The 10,000-nt window shown below is 35.9% G+C and overlaps 2 protein-coding genes across 5 annotated transcripts in view; one reads left to right on the top strand and one right to left on the bottom strand.

Moving 5' to 3' along the window:
• LOC137642705 (uncharacterized) overlaps positions 1 to 9,910 on the bottom strand; it is a 359,826-nt gene extending 349,916 nt beyond the window's left edge. For all 4 annotated transcript variants that reach the window (XM_068375499.1, XM_068375504.1, XM_068375503.1 and 1 more), the window contains exon 1: positions 9,555 to 9,910. The gene's annotated coding sequence lies outside the window, so the exon portion shown is untranslated. The remainder of the gene's footprint in view (positions 1 to 9,554) is intronic.
• The window catches only part of CCDC151 (Coiled-coil domain containing protein 151), a 197,044-nt gene that overhangs the window by 48,686 nt on the left and 138,358 nt on the right, over positions 1 to 10,000 (top strand). The window lies entirely within an intron of this gene.

Genomic DNA, 10,000 nt, shown 5'->3' with positions numbered 1-10,000 from the left:
ATTGGAACCTGGTCTGAATTACTTAATAAGAATGACTTGATACAGCTCTTTTATTAATAAATCCTCGTAAATACTTTTAATGCCGACTCACTGTACTCTATATTGTTCATGTAATGCAATCTGTCCCATTAATATATTTCATACCATTAACATGGGCAGTGCAAAATATTACTCAGCGTATGCACAGATATCAAACACTGACTATTATCTAAAATAGCATAATTTCAATGTCATCTAACTGATAAGCCTGGTAGAATTTAGGTGAGGCCATCGTCTACAAGACCTGCTGGTTCCCACAGAAAGCAAACCATGTCTCCCAACCAGCAGGTTCCCAGAGCGGCAGCGTCCTGTTACAAAAATGTTTAAACATTGAACGGCCAAGGTAACACACTGGGTACTATCTACGTGAATTTTTTGAATTCAATGTAAGACATATATATAGATGATGGAATGAATTCAAGACAAAGCTCTAGATCTAGTGGTTAAGTAATCGCTTTGAAAAAAAAAAAAGTTAGAAGCAAATTGATGACCCATGGTTTAAAGGGATACGCTAAACATTGAATCTATAAAATACCTCCATTCTAATACAAGACAGAGGGTGGTGCAAGATTGTTTTTTTCCTTAAAGGGGGAGTTGTTACTTGTAGGTTATTCAACAAAACTACAGTATATAATTACTGAAGTCTATTCCTGTGGGAGAGTTAGATTCCAATGCTCATTACTTGCACTGTGAGTTCATTATTATAACAGGGATGAAAGCAGTCATAGGAGAAGGCATTGATTAATAACTGGAAAACAAACTAGGACAAAAGTTTACCACAGCACCTTCTAATGGTGGTTTATGTTCAACATCAATAAGAAAAATCTAATCATAATGGAGCCGATTAAGACTTTAATTCCAACAAAACACAGACAATGTCAACCTACAACGCTACAAAGCCAGATCACAAAAGGGTTCAAGAAACAAAAAGGTCCACAAAGGAGGCAATTCTCTAAAAACTAAGGGAGAGCGTTTGAATGAATTAAACATCTAATATACATCCACCTCGCCCTCAGCAACAGTGACCCGCCACTACCAACAAAGGCATGACAGGACGGGATTCCTCTCTTCTAAAGACCAGCTAAAGCGTAGGAGATTTCTCTGGCCAATCAGGTGGAAGGTTCCGTCTGGCGTCATTGCTACGTCAACGCAACTCGGGTTATTGTAAGCAGGAAACAAAGGGGTTTAAAAGTGAAAATATTGAAACACCTATCTTTTATTCCTTGTGTGCACAAGAGTTCATTCATTCAAATGTTTGCTACGAATTTCATTTCAAAACTGCAATCTCTGAAAGAAGGAGGTGGAAGGAGGTGGGCGATCCTGGAAAATTCCGATCTTAATGGCACATAGGCTACATGAACCGTTGTCGGGGTTACTTATAGAACTAACACATAACACGTTAATTCTTTTGAGGAAAAAACATAGAAATATAAGCTCCCCCCAAAACACACACATACATACATACATACATACATGCATATATATATATATATATATATATACACACACAGTATATATCTACATACGAACATGTGTATGTGCATGAATGTACATATACATTATATAAATACAGTCCATGCATAAATATATAAATGAATATACTGTATATTCCCCATTGAGCATTTTATTTTCCTACAACGAAATGTTTCGCGAATTCACATACCACGGTCATATTCGTCATCTAAATGATGAATCGTGGATTTACTCGCAAGAACTTCATAAAACTAAATACTTGGAAGAAATGAACTAAATCAATCTTCACAAAAGCAACAGTATAAATGGATAACTTTTCCAGAAGCATAAATGGAAGACGAGATCATTGGAGATGTGCAAAACTCTGCCATATGCAGAAAATGGGTCTTTGGCACAAACTCCAGAACTGAGACGGGAGGGAACCTGTTACTCCACTAACAACGCATTCAAGGCGACTTGATAAGAAGAAATTGCAAACAGGAAGAGCAAAGGCAATTCAGGAAATTTTATCTAAAATAAATATTTTACCGGATAAAGGCTGCCCGTCACGGGATTCTCAAAAATCTAAGGAGGTTTTCATGCTTTTCCTGACATCAATAAAGAGAAAGAATTATGCGCACCAAAAGGGGAAACCAAATTAATGTATAGCCCAACCTAGTAAACTGTACAGGACACGACTTATGATTACATATAAAATGGCTAAATTTCCAAACTTAACAAAATTAAAAAATAATATTACATAATCGCTTGATCAATGACTAATCCTATCGATAAGTAGCGTATAACTAGCCGTGCCTTATTATCTGCAAGTGTTTCTGATCTTAATGAACTATCAACTAAATACATTTTTTTTTTAATATTGAACAAAACCAAAATGTTTAAACATGAAAACCGTAATTAATGAGCAACTGCTCTGAAGATGCATAGACGAATAAGATAAGCCCATCTGTCCATTCTTAATCATTAAAGCCACTATTATTATTATCATCATTATTACTAGCTAAGCAAGATGCCAGAAAGCCAAGGGCTCTAACAGAGAAAAAATAGCCGAGTAAGGAAAGGAAACAATGAAATAAATAAAATACATGAGAAGTAATGAACATTAAATTAAAATATCTCAAGAAAAGTAACTACATTGAAATAGATCATTGATATATAAACTATAAACTGATGGAGATTTGTCTACACCCTTATATTAGTCAAGGGTTATTACCTCCGCCAACGAAGTTAGGAATGAGGTTATGTTTTCGCTCCTATTTGTGCGTGTGTGTGTGTGTTTGTGAACAGCTTCCTGGCCACAATTTTAATCATAGATTAATGAAACTTGCATGGATTAAATGTTATGTAAAAAGCTGGAAATTATTAAATTTTGGAAGGTCAAGATCACGGTCAAACAAAATGTCCAATTCACGCAATCAGTCGTATTATCATTATTATTATTATTATTAAATGCTAAGCTACAACGCTAGTTGGAAAAGCAGGATGCTACAATCCCAGGGGTCCCACCAGGGAAAATAGCTCAGTGAGGAAAGGAAAAATAAAATATTCTAAGAATAGCAACGACATTAAAATAAATAATTCCTTTATAAACTATAAAAACTTTAACAAAACAAGAGAAAGAGAAATTAGATAGAATAGCGTGCCCGAGTGTACCGTCAAGCAAGAGAGCAAGACTGTGGAAAACCATGGTACAGAGGCTATGGCACTACAATATGGGGTGTCCTTCTCCTAGAAGAGCTGCTCACCATAGCTAAAGAGTCTCATCTACCCTTACCAAGAGGAAAGTAGCCACTGAACAATTACAGTGCAGTAGTTAACCCCTTGAGCAAAGAAAAATTGTTTGGTAATCTCAGTGTTGTTAGGTGTATGAGGAGAAAGGAGAATCTGTAAAGAATATGCCAGACTCTTCGGTGTGTGTGTGTGTAGGCAAAGGGAAAGTGAACCGTAACCAGAGATAAAGATCCAATGTAGTACTGTCTGGCCAATCAAAGGACCCCATAACTCTCTAGTGGTAGTATCTCAACGGGTGGCTAGTGCCCTGGCCAACCTACTACTTTTAATATATCATGCATTATTTCGTTGACCTGATAAAATTCAACCTTTGCAAAATCCCAGATTTACTCTGTGGACGCAGAGGCAGTCCCGAAGAGAACTCGGTTTAGTGACTAGACGTTTCCCTTTATCTCCAAGCTTGGGAAAGGTCATTTTTCCTTGTATGTGAGTTTCGTTCTTATACCCATCCTTCATTCAAGAGTGGACTGCCCATTATTTTGTAGTTACGTCAATCAATGATTAGTTTTCCCATTATTCAGGACTCTTGGCATGTCAGTTTTCTACACACATAAACACACACACACACATATATATATATATATATATATATAAGTATATATATAGTCTGAAATATGAGAGAGAGAGAGAGAGAGAGAGAGAGAGAGAGAGAGAGAGAGATATTAAATACGGGATCCGTTTAGTATAACATAAAATCCTATAAAAAAAAAAAACTCTTACGACAGACAAAATCAAACAAATGAACAATATCCCGCTCTTTTCATAATTTTCCTTCAGGTCGATACGATAATTCATGATTTAAAGCTATTCTTGAGATCTTCATAGTACCAAAATTAATGAAATCGGTCTTTATATAAAAATAATTCTTGCTTCTATCAGCAGTCCCTATGCGGAAACGGGGGAAAACACTAATTACTCCCCATTCCTAAAGCAATTTGAGAGAGAGAGAGAGAGATGAGAGAGAGAGAGAGAGAGAGAGAGAGAGGGGGGGGGGGTAATTAACCACAGAGGAATTTAGAATATTACCATAATATTTACCCGCTCCGACCGGGGCGTTTATTAACAAAAAGTGTAATATGACATTCATCATTTGCAGACACAGAATAGTGGGAGAACAATAAACATTATACAAAAGTATTATTCATAATCCGACAGAGTGCCAATGACATCTACATTATTTTACAGCAGATAATCTAACCGATATATTAGGAAGATTATTGTAATTTCTCAAAAAAGAAAACTTCATGAACATCTACAAACCACAAGGCGATATTCCTATCTACTACTTCAGGAAAATACAAAGCATATGAGATTATTTAGTGCCTCCATTAAAGTTCAAATTCGATTTTATGTTATCTATTTCGAAAGTTAGTGGCGGTACAACTTTGATTTTCTTTTTCGATATCATAAATGAGTTCCCAACGTATCACATAATTTTTCGTAAGGTCCTTCTAATATGAAGCATATAATGAATATCAAAGGAAATTTGGTGCAGTTGGAATATCATCATTGTTATGAGGTACGGTCGTGCAGATTGATTTCATAAATGTATATTTCACAATAAAAGAAAAAAAATACCAACAAGCCAACGGGAAGAAAAAACCCCAAAAAGGATAAGCCTTTCGAAGAATTTTAATTAAGGGAGAATCAGCCATTTTTTATCAATTTGTAACTTTGCATTAAGAAGTTTAAGTTCTTTAGTTCACATTCGTTTGATATCGTGAACTTTAACTCATATAACGCTTAAGATATCGAGCAAAAAAAATCTATTGAATATCGTCTCTAGTCACCAATTAATCTACTTTTCAATAATCTTAATGGTATATGTTCCTAATTCAAAATGACTTTAGCAAATAAATAATGATATAGTCTCATGCTGTAAGACTAAAAATGAAAGCGGTGCTTCGCCATCTTGTTATCTTACGCCCAAAAGAATAAATTTTCTGGAAACGGTAAAAGAATGATTTCATTGGCAGCTCCATTTCCTCTCAGTATTTCCATTAGCGAGTAAAACAGCGCTTCCCATGAACGGATGCTGTGCACGACAGATGGAGAATGGAATAAAAGACTGGGAGGAAATTATTCTTTATTCAATCCAGATTGTAAAATTTGTATCATTTACTGGGTAATGAAAAGTAACACTATATACAGCAGAAAGCAATGGAGATACAAATGACACGCCATTTGAAATAATTTTTAGGCCAGATTCTCAAGAAAACCCCGAGTGATAGAAAACATACCTGTATATAATATATATATATATATATATATTCAAATAAGCCATATATATTTTGATATATTAATGTCTGGATTCTCTTAACGACCTCGGGATCAGAGCCCCAGGCAAGAGAATCCAGACATTAATATATCAAAATATATATGGCTTATTTGAATATGAAAAACACGTAAAAATGTGCAAAATTTATCATATATATATATATATATATATATATATATTCTGAGCGAATTACTAGTTCTGTAAATGTATTACTTTGTGATACACAAGTTTATGTATATACTCATCATTACTTCCGGAGAGGGGACCATGGTTTTGGTTCGATTTAAGATGGTGTGAAAAGTTGCGGCTGACTTTTCTTAGGAGAGTTAAACCAAACAGTGAACATCGTTTTGGGAGATATAGAAAATTAGAAATGCAACTTTTGGGAGTAGGAACCGTTTCCAAGGGATTAATCGGATGAACGTCCTTGGTATTATGTCAATTAGTTCATGTTTATTAAGAGAGCTGCTACACAAGAATGGACACTAGAATATAATTGGAGAATAGATCAACAAACAGAAAATATTCACATACATAACCGGAGTTTAGAGGAGGTAAAAAAGGACAATATTACGTGGCACTCGAAGTGGCACTCAAATCTCCAATTTTCAAGCATAAAGATCAACGGCTTTACCAATGACTTTATTAAATCTTAACAGTTAAGTAAATAATATTACAATTACAGAACATAAATCATGTACTAATAATAATAATCTAACGTTAATGGTGATATCCGAAAACTCAGCAACGAATTCTACGACAGTTAATGAATGACAATCTCATATCCAAGGAGACTTGTCCACCCCTACCCAATGTAGTGATCTGGATCCATGAGTAACAAAATCGAAAGAGTCGATCATTTCCATCTACATCGACTACATGGTAATTCATATCAACACCAACACCTAAACAAATGATACTCGGGTAGGTAGTAGGTTGGCCTGGGCACCAGCCACCCGTTGAGATACAACCGCTAGAGTTATGGGGTTCTTTGATTGACCAGACAGAACAACAATGAATCTTTCCCTCTGGTTACGGTTCATTTTCCCTTTCCCTACATATGCACCGAATAGTTTGGCCTATCTTTTTAACACATTCTCCTCTGACCTTGTACACCTGACAAGACTGAGATTACAAGGGGTTAATCACTGCCGTTCACTGGCTACTTTAATCTTGGCAAGGGTAGATGAGACTCTTTAGCTATGGTAAGCAGCTCTCCTGGGAAGAACGATCAAACCTTTGTTCTCTAATCATGGGTAGTGCCAAAGCCTCTGTACCATGGTCTTCCACTCTCTTAGATTAGAGTTCTCTTGCTTGAGGGTACATTCGGGCAAACTTTTCTATCTTATTTCTCTTCCTCTTATTTTGTTAATTTTTTTCATAGTTTATAAAGGAAATATTTATTTCAATAATGTTACTGTTCTTAAAATATTTTATTCTACCTTGTTTCCTTTCCTAACTGAGCTATTTTCCCTGGCGGAGCCCCAGGGCTTATAGCATCCTGCTTTTCCAACTAGGATTGTAGCTTAGTAAGTAAGTAAGTAAGTAATAATAATAATAATAAATCATTAGTTCTATCATCTCCTACATTATACGTAATTATCCTCGAGATTGACGCTTGATTTATTTACAGTTACATACTGCTCTCAATAAAAAGGTGAAATATAAATTGCCTGCTACCTTCAATTGTGAACTTCTGGTAAATTATAACCTTATATTCGGTAACGTAATACCTGCTTGCAATCCATTTCCACAGAGCACATTTTTTATTCAAAGAGGTCCTTGACCAAATATGGTAAAATTACTATTCCAATACACACGAGATCTCATAATTAACCAGTGACATAAGAATGAACACCGGATGTAGTATTAACCTTATTTCTTCACAGTGAGTGGCCGTGCTGACATAAAAACTACCATCGCGTCATTATCTCCCAGAAAAAAAAGGGGGAGTACTGGACAATAAAAACACAGGGAGAGAGAAAGGCAGGGGGACGCTGAACACCTGACTCAACACACCCTTTCCCAACGGCACCAACTTCCTTTTTCAAACAGGTGGAAGTAGTCTCACCCCACGAAAAAAAAAAGAAAAAAAAAACGGCGGAAAAGACCCAACAGTGTGGGATAACATAACATAACATCCATCTCTCTCTCTCTCTCTCTCTCTCCTCTCTCTCTCTCTCTCTCTCTCTCTCTCTCTCTCTCTCTCTTACTACTTCTATAACTAGCAACGTGGCTATAATTTGGGAAGTTAAAAGGCTAGTAAAATAAAGAAAAACTAAAAATAAGGCATGTATTTTCAGTTCAAAAAACGACAGAGAGAGAGAGAGAGAGAGAGAGAGAGAGAGAGAGAGAGAGAGAGAGAGAGAGAGAGAGAGAGAGACAGAGACAGAGAGAGAGACCCAACACATAAATGCACATACCTACTGTTCTAACATCGTCTACGGCATATCAAGTTGATCCTTTTAAGGACCAAACGTTCCTTTGCACGACTCATTCAAATCACCAATCCAAAGGTGACCGGACTTTGGTATCAAACTGAATTAACAAGAAAGAGCAAAGACTGCCTTAGTCAAATTTCGTTTGCCTGGAGGCAAATAATTAAAAACTCCTTGTTTTAGCCTATATATATACTATATATATATATTATATATATATGTATATATATATAAAATATATATTATATATATATATATATATATATATAACGGGAATGACAGACAATAGACGGCCATTAAGAATAACAGAATGGGTCCCTGGAGATTGTAAAATAAGTAGGGGAAGGAAGAGAAGACGAAGGATCGACGAACTATGGAAAATTGCGGGAGTGGACTGGCAAACAAAGACTATAAACAGGGACGCTATTGGTAGGACATATCTGAGCCCTTTGTTCTGCAGAGGACTAGTAACGGCTGATTATATATATATATATATATATATATATATATATATAATATATATATATATATATATTGATGAAAGCATGGTTAGGTTTTAAACAAGGAATGCCTTGAAAATAAAATAGCGCTTTCAAAGAGTTTCAGGCAGTTAACAAATTAAAAGGCCTTCTTAAAATTATGGACACAAGCTAAAATATATAGTACTGTGTTTTGAGTTCACTCGGCTGACACACATTGAACAAACATACCGGAAACCAGTTTATAACGGACTTCTAGAAAGAAACGCAGAAGGAAGGATGTAATGTACGCTAGTCATTTTGGTCTATAAATCAGGACATTTTCATGAAAATTGATTAGTCCTTCAAAATACTCGACTGACATTCACTACAAGACATAAAGCTAATATGTAATGCAAGTCATTATGGCACACAAAATGTGTACTTCATTAGGCCTAACTAGGTGGATCTTGACGTCAAAGACAATAGACCTTATATTAGACATTTGACTGTAAGAATATTTCATTCTAAACCAAGAATACCGAAGAGTAATTGTCCATACTTTACTACATACCCCTGGAGCACCTTATTACTTAATTGTCAGAGTAAAATCTTAAAATATGTAGTTAAATGGTTAAAAGAGTCGTTTAAAGTATTGACAGCATCTATCTAACAATAATTAATAACATCGTCATTTGCATGTGCACGTAACTTTAGTAGTAACCTACAATCTTATCTTTTTGATAAAGACTACGGGTTTAAAAATGTAAAAATATATTTTCATCGTTAACGTAAGATCCTTCTATACCGTGGGCCGACACGCTAATCATAGGATATTTGCCGGAATATGACCGCAAGGTATTTGGTATGAGGGATGCACGGCCACCTGCCTTTATTACTACATCATGAGACGAAACAGGTTCTCTGCTTCTTTTATAAACGGCATACGCAACGTACACACACAAAAGATGCAATCATGGATCTCCTACTTCCTTGGCAGTCTAATGGTTTAACCCTCAAAATACGAGAGAGGATTTACATGAATTTGAGAGAAATATTCTAATCCTTTAGTCTTACCTTTTTCGGGTAATCTTAGCGTTTTCGTCCAATCCTCATCTGTTTTAATGATGCATAATCCTCGTAGCCGAAAACAAAACTTTTATTTTTTTTCTGGATGGTAACTAATGACCAACGAGAAACACAACACGGGTTGCCCACTTCACACTATTCTCGGGCACCTTCGAATTTTCAAACTTCTCGCGCAACACTCATCTGAAGGCGGACTGCACCTTTCCTCTACGAAATCCTAAAGCACACTGGACAGCAGCAAACTGAAACTTCACTTCATATTTATTGAGCATGCAATATTCGTTCGTTCAAAGAACAAAGTCAACTGTTTTGTATGAAGCGAACCTTTCTCGGAACACGTTAAGTCATACCTGACAGTCACATACAGTACAGGCAGGGTTGCCATTTCTGATGGGTGAATACGCGCTATATGAGTTTCCAAAAGCGCTAAATCC

This window comes from Palaemon carinicauda, chromosome 6, assembly GCF_036898095.1.
Source record: "Palaemon carinicauda isolate YSFRI2023 chromosome 6, ASM3689809v2, whole genome shotgun sequence".
Taxonomy (NCBI): Eukaryota; Metazoa; Arthropoda; class Malacostraca; order Decapoda; family Palaemonidae; genus Palaemon; species Palaemon carinicauda.
Note: the sequence above shows the minus strand (reverse complement) of the source record. Positions and strands in the feature narration are given on the sequence as shown.